The sequence below is a fragment of the Halichoerus grypus genome, chromosome 4 (assembly GCF_964656455.1).
Source record: "Halichoerus grypus chromosome 4, mHalGry1.hap1.1, whole genome shotgun sequence".
Lineage (NCBI taxonomy): Eukaryota > Metazoa > Chordata > Mammalia > Carnivora > Phocidae > Halichoerus > Halichoerus grypus.
Genome location: NC_135715.1, coordinates 31,258,018 through 31,270,456, shown reverse-complemented (window position 1 = coordinate 31,270,456; position 12,439 = coordinate 31,258,018). Strand labels below are relative to the sequence as shown.

General features: G+C 40.4%; 1 protein-coding gene across 11 annotated transcripts in view; it reads left to right on the top strand.

Moving 5' to 3' along the window:
- The window catches only part of LMO7 (LIM domain 7), a 200,641-nt gene that overhangs the window by 51,544 nt on the left and 136,658 nt on the right, over positions 1–12,439 (top strand). The gene's annotated exons all lie outside the window — the stretch shown is intronic.

The following is a 12,439-nucleotide window of genomic DNA, read 5'->3' as shown; positions in this document are numbered from 1 at the left end:
GTATTTGAAAGATCCTGGGGGGCATGCTGTGTTTTATGTACATTTGTATATTTCCCAGCATTTGGCACTAATGTGTTTGAATGAATAAATGAAAAACCTTGATAATTTGTCAATAACAATAGTTGGCAAACTTTTTCTGCAAGGGGCCAGATAGTAAATATTTTAGGCTTTATGGGCCAAATGTCTCTGTTAGGACTACTCCATTCTCTCTGCCCATTATAATGAGAAATCTCATTGCAATCGATTGGAATCTGTGTTTCAGTAAAACTTTATAAAAACAGAATGGCAGGTCTGGGTTTGGCTCCGAGGCTCTAGTTTGCCTATCCCTTGTTTAATGTGTATTTTTCCATAAAATTAGGTTTATAAGTTATTTTGTCTCCTATATTGCTTTAACATAGCACTAAGAAAATGCACGTAAATTACATTGATTTTGTTGAATGGATGGCTAAACAATTGTTTCTAATGACTGAATAATAATTACTTTTTCTGGTAATACTTCATAGGAGTTTTCATAGAATATATAAGGGATCATTTATATGTTGTATTTGTAAGTATTTATTTTAAATTACAGTTAAAAATGGAGGTTTAATTTTAGTAAATGAAAAATTTTGGTAAGTCCATTTGAAGTGTACTCTTTAAGCAAAACTGGAAGGTTTTTCTTTTTCTTTTAAAGATTTTATTTATTAGAGAGAGCACGACCTGAGCCAGGTGGAGGGGCAGAGGGAGAGGGAGAAGCAGACTCCTCACTGAGCAGGGAACCTGATGCTGGAATCGATCCCAGGACCCTGGGTTCATGACCTGAGCTGAAGGCAGACGTTTAACCGATTGAGCCACCCAGGTGCCCCGAAACTGGAAGATTTTTCTAAGCCAAACTGTGACTAAGAAGAATGTTTTCAGAAAGCTTTAAAAAATTAGTTTTGCTTCAGGTAATGTGAATATAGCCAAAATATCTCACTGTTTCTAGATTAATGACCTAATGTTTGAAGTATTATTCATCCCATCAATCTCCTGGGTGTGTGTTGGGTAGAGGATATTTGTTCAGTTTAGTTTCAAAATGTAGAGTGGTTTATCATAAGAAAAAATGCATGATTGGTTCGGACTTGGCCTGACTTCCTGTTAAATGTAATGGAAATGTTTAATATCATGTAGAGGTCATCTTTGCCCCCAGCTGACCTCTGTGTCCTTCCTTTCAGCCTTTGTAACTACCCAAGATGGAGGAGTTTTGGTCATAATGCTCAAAAGGTGGCCTCCTGGCCTGGTGCCCGTACTTCCTCCCAGATCTTTCCACTCTGCCCTCTGGAACTATTCTGTGGTTTCAGCTTCTACCCCTTCCTAAGCCTTCCCTTTGCCTCTTTCCCATATGAGAAACCTAGTCCTCTTTTTCTCCTGTAGCCTTTCCCAGTGGAGTTTGCTCGTTCCCACCCCGTGCATACCCCTGGGCGGGAGGCAGTGGCCACTTCCAGACAAACTGGAAAGTTTACATAGAAATATCTACGCCTTATACCATGGGGCTTACCTATCCAGCACCCTCCTCCTCAGTCCTATGCTGACCTCTCTGTTGTTCCTCTTTATTCAGTGCGGGCTTGCGCACCTGCCTCACTGTTTTCCTTCCACCCTAACCCTGCCATCATCTGGGGGATTACAGTGTAGAGTCGGAGGGCCCATCGAGTCCTCTCACCTCCGAAACCATGACTTCCACTGCTACTCCAGCCTCCTTCTTTGACATCCTAATCCTGGATGTCGTTATTTCGTGGGAGGGCTTCACTTTTGCATTGTTAAATCCCAGCATCTCACGCTGCAGCCTGCTCAGCATCTTACCTTGCAGCTTCAGCCAAACCTGCTTAGTCAAAACCTCTTCACTTTCTTCCTTCTTATCAGCCTCCTGTCTCTCCCTCCCTTGCGTAGTCTAATACCAAGCCACCTTCTTGTCGCTGCCTTCAAACTGACTCTCTGATCCTCTCACATCTACCTGGGAGGACCCAGCTGTTGACAGTCTGTTCGGGTATGCTTTGCCCGCACTAGCTGTGGACCTCCTGGACCCTTGTTCTGTGGTCATTAGCCAACAGACACCAGCCAGTTTCGGGGCTATTAGTCCACTCAGTGTCTCTTATTTAAGAGGTTATTTACCCATGACCTGCAGGAGTTCTATGATCCCCTAATTCTTTCCTAGTTGCTTTAGGATCCTGCATGCTTGCAGATAACTACTCATGTTCCCTCTGGTTACCCAACTTCAGCTCTTTCAACCTGGAGCTTCACTTCATACCAGATATCAAATGCCTTTTCAAGTGATGTCTTCCTGGAGAATAACCTCTCTCCAGGAGATCGAACTCCTTTTTGTCAGGCTTTTATAGAAGGCAGATAGCACTGGTGACCTTCAGTCTTCGTTTGACTTTAGACTTTGATTAGATAACGAAACGGCATCGAAGTAGGCAATGCGAAGTAGTTCCGAGCGTTTCTCCTAGTCAAGCTAGCGTTAATAAGGCACTGTGCACACTCTTGTGAAATCTGGTCTGCTCCTTCTAAGGGTTATAGAAGCTGTAACTTTGCTTGATGTCTCACGTTGAGACACTGGGGAGTGGTGTGTACGGTTCTCCCTCACTCATGACCAGAGCTTTCATTTTGGGTCAAGTGTATGGGTAGCTGAATTACCTAGCCCTTTGTGGTCATACAGTTAATCCAGTGGCCTGGAGTATCAGCTTAGGTTCAAAAAAGTAATGTTAGTTTTCATGACGTACACAGTGATTCTTCTTATCAACAAAAGCACTTATTAAACAACCACATTTTGAAAAATGTACCAATACAGCTGAGTAAATAATGAAGGCAATTTTAAGTCTTTTTGTGTAGTACTGACATTTATTCTATTCTTAGCCTGTTTGTGGAATATAGGCTTTTATTGTGTGGTCATTAAGGAATTCATCAAAATTTCATACCCCCTGTGTGGGTCCCCATTGTCCTGGCTGCCATCTGGCTCTGCTTCCGACGGGGGTGATAATTCTTTCATGTGGCACTGCCAGGCCCCCTCCCTACCTTTCCTGAATCTGTTTTCCTTTTCTTCCAGCTTGTTCATCTTCTGACTCCGTTCTCTGTTCCAGGAGGAAGAGTCACTGCCCTCCTCTGTTAGGGGAGGAAAATGTTCATTGACGCTGGTTTTTGGCTTCTCTCTTTCCCCTCAAGACACTGGTTAGGTTTCTCAGGTGCTGCCAGAAGCACTGAGAGTGTTTTTCCACATCACAGGTACCATTTGTCTGATCTGGGACTCTTGTTTCTGAATTGTGGCCTGAGAGGCAGCGAGGCTGGTTTGCTTGCCCAGCTTCTCCTCCTTTCCATGGCTGCCTTCTGTGGATGGTAGGCGGTAACCTGGTCTTGCCCTGTCTCATCACACGTATGTTTGTTTGTTTTCAGAAAGTCAAAGTGTTTTTCCTGAGCTGTGTTCTTCCTTTTCTGTAATGCCTCAAGCAGCAGTTTCTCTTTTCTTTCAGCCTTTTGCCTTTAGAAGTTAATGATTTCTTATCACTTGCAAGTACTTGTGCATGTTACTGAGTGGGGAGGGAGGGAGAAGATGTGTAGAACCTTGATGGAGGTTCCTGACTTCAATAAAGTTTCTGTCTAGTACAGAAGAGAAGATGACTAAATCATGGTGACATAAGGCAGAATGGCCCAGCTCCTGAATTAGTGGCTCAAAATCAGTGTCACAAAGATGTGAGGGAGAAGGAATCTTTTTGGAGCAGTAGTATTTGGGGAAGACATTTGAGTTGTTAAGATGGATGAAGGTACTGGAGGACATTGACTTCTTGTGTTTAGGCAGAATCTGGGGTTTATGTGTGAGGATCCAGGGAAGAAGGGCCTCTCAGATCTGTACTTTCCTAAAGTACAGATCATTCCATTCTGGAACTTTTATTATGGTAGAAAGTTATTCCAGTTAGTAGGTCCCAAATCTACACAGATTGTATACTTTAATGTGCAGATTTTTCCCCTAAAAGTCTCAAAATCTATTTGTGTGTTCCAAAATCAGTTTTATAGAAATCAGTTTTATAGAAGGGCCTGAGGGCAGGTAGGAGGACCTTCCTCAACAGACCAAACGGACCTTTGGAAGATTCTGAGCAGTGGTTGTTTGTGACAAAAGCTTTTTTGATCTTTAAGGAGCAATGGGCAGGCATCGCAGTAGAGTAGATATGGAGGAGATTAAGGCAGAGTAGGAGGTACCGAAGCTTTACATCTGTCAGAAGAGAAGGCTAGACCTTGGTGCACAGAAGTATGTGGGCTTGGAGTGACAAGGAAGGTGCATTCTGATGTTTTGAGTCCGGTCATCTGGGAGGATGTTGGTATTGTGATTTCAGTAGCAAAGTGAGGTATGGCAGTTCAGTCTTTGGTGAGAGGGTGAGGTCGATTTTACACCTGGTTTTGTGGTGATATAAGGGTGCTCAAGAGGAAATGCTCAACTGGGAGCCATGAAGGGACATCCCAGGGAAGGACCAGAGTTGTCAAAGTAGGATAACCTGCTTGGAGTTTATACTGGAATGAGCAAGGTTTAGAAGGTGGAGGAAGAACTCTGAGCAGGTGAGCTGAAGAAGAATTTGAAGGAGGGAGTGGTTGGCAGGTCAAGCTTCACAGTTTCGAGGAGGGTGAAGTAATCATGAGAAAACTTCCAGATTAACCCATGCTTGCCTTCCTCCCACACATCCTGTCACACCCAACTGCTCTCTGCTGTGGATCCTTCTGGGTTTTGCCTGAACATCTAGGCAGAGAGCTTCAGTTTGTCATGACTGGCTGTCAGCCCATATTGTCTCCCTCTGGAGTGTAGTTCTAGGCTTGGAGAGCAGACTCTATCTATAAACTAAATCCAGAAGCCTCACAGGACCCAGATTCATGAGCTCCCTGGTGGTCTATCAGATGAGAGAGAAGCCATCCCGATCATTGAGAGGAATCTTAGAAATCTCACCCAATCAAGATGAATTACATATGTTTGGCCTAGAACATTTTCTGTATCAGGGGTTTGCTTTTTCCTAAAGTACAGATCATTCCGTTCTGGAACTTTTATTATGGTAGAAAGTTATTCCAGTTAGTAGGTCCCAAATCTACACAGATTGTATACTTTAATGTGCAGATTTTTCCACTAAAAGTCTCAAAATCTATTTGTGTGTTCCAAAATCAGTTTTATAGAAACATATCCAGAAGCTCTTGTGTAATTAACAAAGGAGACAGACTAGTGGTATTAACATAAACAATTAGCTTGATTGAGGTATAATTGACACAAAAAATTGTAAGATATTTCTTTTTCTTTTTCATCAAATGTAGCTTGGTTTTGTGTTTTTAAACTATTTTGTTGTATTTTTTATGTACTTGAATCTAGCCCTTAAAAATAGAGGACAGTATTTCCAGGGCCAAAGTTTATACCTTTGCAGTACCAGAACATGTCAGCAGGGGGTAGCAGAGAATAGTAACGAATTTCCTGCTTGCTTTCCTTAGACTTCCAATAAAGAGCCAAAGCATTTGGAACTGGGAGGAGATGTGGTGAGTTAGTCCAAGTTCTTTTTCTTATAAGGAAATCAAGACTCATAAGAACCCTAGATACCTAACACTAAAACCGTGTTTATCAGAGATCATTCTTAGCAAGACTCAGTAAGGGTGCTTCTGAAAAAGGTGGACTTTCAGTTGTCAATCCAGGCTGTTTGAATCAGGACCTCTTAGAGAAAGGCCTGGATTGTTCTACAAGCACCACAGTGTATAAGTCCATTTGCTGTGGTCCTCTTTCTTATGCCATAAGTGTATTTTCTGCTTTGAAACCATATAAGTAAAGTAAATTATCAAAAAAGACCATAAATGCATGTAAGAAAACTTAGGGTTGTGGAATTGTTTAGATATAATGCAAAGATGACACATTAAAAAATGGAAAGATAGATACAAAAATATGAAAGGAAATATCATAATTTAATATTCAAACGTTTCTGTGTGTAGGGTAGAGAGGCTGGAAATTCCACTTTGGAAATTTAGTCCTATTCCTGTGAAATTATATATAACTTTTTAAGGGAAGTAGGCATGTAGAATACAGAAATTACTTTATTGGCTTAGCGCCTATTGAACGTCTTTTGTGTTTGGGGTACGGATACCATCTAAGGCTTTTTGGAAGTAACTTTTTAAAAAAAAAATCTTTATTAAATTTCAATAAAACACAAATTTCTAGGTGTACAATTTGAGGTTTTTAAAGAACGTATTTATTGAGATAGAATTCACACTTTTAAAGTATACAATTCCTTGGCTTTTGGTGCATTCACAGAGTTCTGCAACCATCACCGCTGTTTCATTTCAGAACATTTTCATCATTCCAAAAGAAACCTTATACCCATTAGCAGTCACTCCCCATTCTTCTCTTCCCCTAACCCTTGGCAACCACTAATCTACTTTCTGTCTGTATGGATTTGCCTATTCTGGATGTTTCACATAAATGGAATCACACAATATGTGATTTTTGTGTGTGTCTGGCTCTCTTCCCTTAGCTATATATTTTCAAGGTTCATCCATGTTGTATCACGTATTAGTACTTCATTCCGTTTTATGGCTGAATGAGACTCCATTGTATGGTTATACCATATTCTATTTATTCATTAATCAGTTGATGGACATTTGGGTTGTTTTCATGCTTTGGCTAATCTGAGTCATGCTGCTGTGAACATTCACATACAAGTTTTTGTGTGGGCATGTTTTTATTTCTCTTGGGTATGTGATCAGGAATATATGTAACTATCTCTTTGCTTCCTAGAAATTCATTGTTGAATGGAAGGAAGGTTGGCGAATGGGTACCAGAAGGACTGCGTTGTTAGCTTGCAATAGGAATCCATTAAGAATTATTTAGGGAACTCTTGTGTTAGTGGTCACCTCAGCTGCATTCCTTAATGCCAAACATACACTGGAGACAAAGCATATCATTGGTGCCGGCGGTGTAACTATCAAATTGAAGTTCATATAAAATAAGTAGGGACTCTCACCTGTAATATAAACACACTGTTTCCCCAAATGAATGTTTCCCACAGTGATGACTCTCTTAGTAATTCATAGGGAGATAAGCAGATAATTGTTGAGACTTGCTAATGTGTATGAGACATTTCTGCAAAAAAGAAGGATGTCTCTTGACTCTTGAGAACCCATGATTATATAAAGCATTTGAACTATACTTAAAATATCCTGATAATGGATGTTCACATCTATGTGTGCCTCGTGTGCTAGTTATTTAAAAACTCCTTGATCTAGAAAAAACTAATAATTTATGCACTAGACTAGTCTTTTGGTAGATTTTTTTCCCCCTTGGAATATTTTTTCCTATTGTTGGCAACAGCCTAAATTGGAGTATGAACCTGTATTTATAGACAAAATGTACTTTATACTTTACCTTTTAGAAGTAGCTTTTATGATTGTTAACAGAACACAAAGTCGATCTGTAAAATCTGAACACATTTGTGTGTGTGATGTTTTCAGTGAACTTAACTAGCTGCTAATAGGTTGTCTTGGATTTCGTATCTGAATGAAACCTGCCACATAAATTGTCAGCCCTGGAGTGAATCTTTCTCTTTCCTTGGTTTTATTTAATTCTTTCCAGTTGTTGTTCATGTTTGGCTTATAAATGATTATGTTTTAGCCAAAATAATTTGGGACTGTACACTAAATGTTGGTAATTGTATAGGGAAGTGATGACTTTTGGAGCAGAAATTATGCTTAAACTCATTCTTTTTTTCTTTTTTTTTTGCACCCCTAAATCTGAGTGTAGCTGACATTTGCCTAATGATGATTGAGTGAGAATTTTGAGTGTTTATAAAGACAGTTGGCTTTTCATTATCTGGGGATTCAGCTGGGAGCTTCACATTTTGCTCCTTTCCCTTCCCGGCTTTATGAGGACCTGGGAGTCTTTCCCAACAGAAGGCGAAGTGGGATGTGTAACTTACATCAGCCACCGAGACTGGGGATTTAAGGGGCAGTGGGGCAGGAAAAAATGTTTAGATTTTTGACCATTATGAGACGTTTGGATTCCATTTAGAATTCAGTGATCTGTGCAATTCTAATTGCCACTATTTTGGAAGATGGAGAGCTGGCTTTGGATTTGCTCTCAAGTGATATTAGCATTGGCAAAAACAGTCCTGGTATTCTCCAGGATATTATGTAGTACGATGCCAAATCTTCAGAGAGGCCAGTGACTTGAGAATTATGTTGCTTAGAGCAATGCTATTTGCTGAATATACAATATAAGTTAACCAAGAACATGCTGTAATTCAGAGGGTTAACCACATTTTAAAGAGATGCCCAGCCTTAAATACCATTTTGACTACACATTTCAAAACAGGGTTAGACTTTTAAAGAGGAATTTCCAAGAATTGCCTCATCTAATTTTTAAATTCCTAGTGCTAAGCACCATGTCAGGTACGTCCATAACAATTGTCATTACATGAGTTTTGAATGAATTAATAACTGGGTACCTTCTTAGTATCTTAGATAAAATTAAGAAAGTTTATTTAAATGAGGAAGTTAAATTCCAAGATATTGTTTAGCCTGGAAAAAATTTCAGGTAGCAAATCCATAGTGGTAACAAGCTCTCAACTTTGAACATTTCGTCCAAGAATATTCCTTTTGGAGAGGGTATATCACTAGAGTGATATGCTTCCATGGACTCTTGTGTTTGTTCTTAAACTATTGACAAAACTACAATGGGTTCATTCTTACGCAGTAGAAGGCTACTTTAATAAAGTGATTTCAGGAACTGAGGCAGGTTCTTCCTCTAAAACACCTCCCCCCTGTCACCCCCTGCCCCATACACCTGAAATGAAACCATCAGTTTGTTTTGTTTTGTTTTGTTTTGTTTTGTTTTGGTCTTGTTCTCCTTTGCTTAAAATATTCATAGTGTAAATATCCATGGGAAGAATAATACATAAATTTAACATAAGGGACTAGTATGTGTAAGCTGTATTTCAACCACTGAGAAGTTGGGCGAGACAGTTCTGTCCTTGAGAGTATGGAGTGTAGCCTGGCATGGCCAGGACTTTGTTCCTAATCACACTGTGGAGTTCACTCTGCGCTATGATAGACCCTCTTACTTGATACTCACTGCCTGTAGGTAGGGAGCTACTTACTGATCCAGATCTCAACTCAAGCAACCATACTGTAACTCAGTTTCCTTATGTAAGAATGGGGTAAGGGATCCTACCACATATGGTCGCTGTGGGATAAAGGGAGATTGTGCACAAAGGAAGCAGAGTAAGTGTTGGCTGTCATAATCTGGGTACCTGATTCATAGCAGAGAAGACTGAGGCCTGGGGAAAATCAGATACTTACTCTTAGTTACACAAGGAAGGAGTGGGAACCTCCCATCCCAGCTTTTCTGTCTCCGTATTCCTTTTTATTTGGGATGCAGTACCAGGGTGGTTTAAAAAAAAAACAAACAAAAACCAGCCCATCCTTTTGGGAAGAACCGGCTTCTCTAACATTGTGACTAACCTTTTCAATAATTTTACTCAAGGAAAGGAGCTAGCAGGTAGACATTTGTTCTATTTAAATTACGTTTAGTTTTTACCTAATGTTTTTGACTGTGTGCCTTAATCCTTGTCTTTATAAGTTTTGGGCATGTGTGATCAATAAGATCTGTCAAAATTGCTGTATCATAAATAATAATAGAGATAACTCATGGAATATAAAAATTGGACCTGTATTGTGGAGTTCCGGGGATCATATAGTGGTTGCTTCAAAAATGAAAAAAAAATTTGGGGGGAGGGGGAGAAAGAGTGGAGGAGGGGCAGAGGGAGAGGGAGAAAGAATCCCAAGTAGGCTCCACACCCAGCATGGAGCCTGATGTGGGCCTCGATCCAACCACACTGAAATCATGGCCTGAGCCCAAATCAAGAGTAGGATGCTTAACTGACTAACCCATTCAGGTGCCCCAAAATGAATTTTAATGGAAGAAAGGAGAGAGAGGTGTTTTTAATTCTTTGACTGCTTTAGAGATTGACTGAAAAGCATGGCAACTCCTTGATGTGTGTGGCCTGGGGCTTCCAGCTATGGAAACAACGCCCTATATGGGCCCTCTCATTCAAAGGTGAACACTCAGTTGTCTCCTGGAATGGAAAAATTAAGGCAGAACCATCTTTGGTGAATTGTTTCATGATACGGTCCTGTGTTCCACAGTGGCTTCTGGTGGTAAATGTTCCTTGGGTTTTGTTTTGTTGGGTTTTCTTGCATTACTTAGGTTGGAATGATTGACATGATGATGATCATATGTATGTATCTTAAGCAGGACCTAGCAGTTGATCAGTTAGAATGTAACTGAATTTGGAATCCATTGTGAGACCAGTTGAAGCTCATAGCTTGGTTTTTGTTGCAAGCATCGCTAGATTCTCTCTTTTAAAACAAGCTCAAATGGGCACTGTGTTTTTATACTGTGATTCCCACAAAAATATGATCGAGAGTGCATTTTGGATTCTAAACATCTTTTACATGGCTGCTTAAAAGGAATTGAAAAATTTAAACAAGATGAGTGTCTGCTGACTTGCGCTAGTGGGTGTTTTGCCGATAACAAGTCTGGTATGAAGTGGTCTTTGAGAAGGTCCCAGAATGTTTGGGATTTAAGTCATGTGGATTATGTGGTCAGAATTGGAAGGGAGAGATGCAGCCATAGAGAAACATGTTGCTTATAGTGGTAGGAAATCTCATCCAGCCAGAGGATTAAAATAAAACCATAAACAATGCAGTAAAGGGTATGAAGGTAACTCCCATTGGTTTATTAAAATAATACATTTCATAGCAAAAGAGATGGCTTTTTTGGAATTTGTGAACTTGCATTCATTGCCAGAATACTTAGCTTATAATTTTCTTCCTCAAAATCTGCCCTTTGAAAACTTCCTATCCTGAGCTCCTCTGGAGGCTACAGGTGGAAAGACAGGTTTTGGCAGCAGGGTTTATGGGGAGTATGCTTTTGGCCTGCTGCTCTACCCTTAATATGCTTGGAGAGAGTAATGGACTCCAGGAGAAGCTTCTCACCCAAGAGCCTCACGGTGGGTCCTGCTCTGACCGCTGACAGCTTCTTTCCAATAACAGAGTCTGTCAGCACCCAGGACACAGGGCTGGCCTGCCTCTAGTGTGTAGTTGATTTTTGTTTGTTTTTTAGAGGAGTCGAGTATTTTTTACATATCATCTGTGTCATGTGGAGTAGATAGGGCAAATATCTGGTGTCTTGTTCTAGTTAGGGGACTGAGCAGTGGCTTGTCACAAGTGTGTCGAGAGATGGGTCTAGGATTCAACCCCAGGTCTTTTTGTCTGATGTCCCTCTCAGGTTAGTTCAGGTAATGGTTTTCTTTACCTGCATTAGGAAAAATATGGAAAGGGGCATGAAAGAGGGAAAAACCAAGATTTTATAGAAGGCAAGGTGTGGCTGTTTGACTGCATAGTGATTATGACTCTTGTTTGTGTTGACTTCTGATAACTTAAGAGGGAAACACAGAGTCTTTCTGTATTTGGTTCCTATGAATCACACCTCATTACGTAAAATGTATCACACCTCAAATAACTTGCTAATGAGTAAGGTTCAAAATTATTGAACGCAATAGTAATTGTTAGATTAGAACTCCTAGGCAGTTTGTTCTTTCAAGGTTCTGGAATTTCTTTCAGCACACTGAATTCTTACAATAAGGATGAGTTTATATTTTAAAGTATGATTTAATTTTTTTTGAACAAACTGCCTTCACTGTATTTGAGGTCCTTTACAGATCTCTGTAATTTGTACACTTTCCAGGATACAGAAAGTAGTCTCGTGGATTTTTATAATGTAGTAAATCAGTTTCTTCCTTTAATTAAGGGATGTTATGTCTGGCAAAACAGATTTTGTTTGATAAGATGAAACTTTTTATCTTCATTCTACAGATGGATAGTAACAGCTAATTATCCTAGCTAACATTTGTCAGAGCTCCTGAGTCAGGCAAGTGTTGAGTGCCTCATTACTTTATCTCATTTAATTCTCAGTAACCCTGTGAGGTGGGTACTTTGTATCGCCATGCACAGATCAGAACACTAGGAAGTTAAGCTGGCTTCTCCAGAGTTACAGGTAGGAAATAGCAGGGGCTCTGGAGCCCGACCTGGCCCCACCTGGCAATGGTAGATGCCTATTGTAGGTTTCTTTTTTTTTTTTTTAAAGATTTTATTTATTTATTTGACAGAGAGAGAGAGAGCGAGAGCAGGAACACAAGCAGGGGGAGTGGGAGAGGGAGAAGCAGGCTTCCCGCCGAGCAGGGAGCCCAATGTGGGACTCGATCCCAGGACCCTGGGATCATGACCTGAGCCGAAGGCAGACGCTTAATGACTGAGCCACCCAGGCGCCCTATTGTAGGTTTCTTAATGAACATGGCCCAGGTAGTACTATATACCGAAAATCCCTGCTATTAATTTATGCTTTCTAGGGGGCACCTGGGTG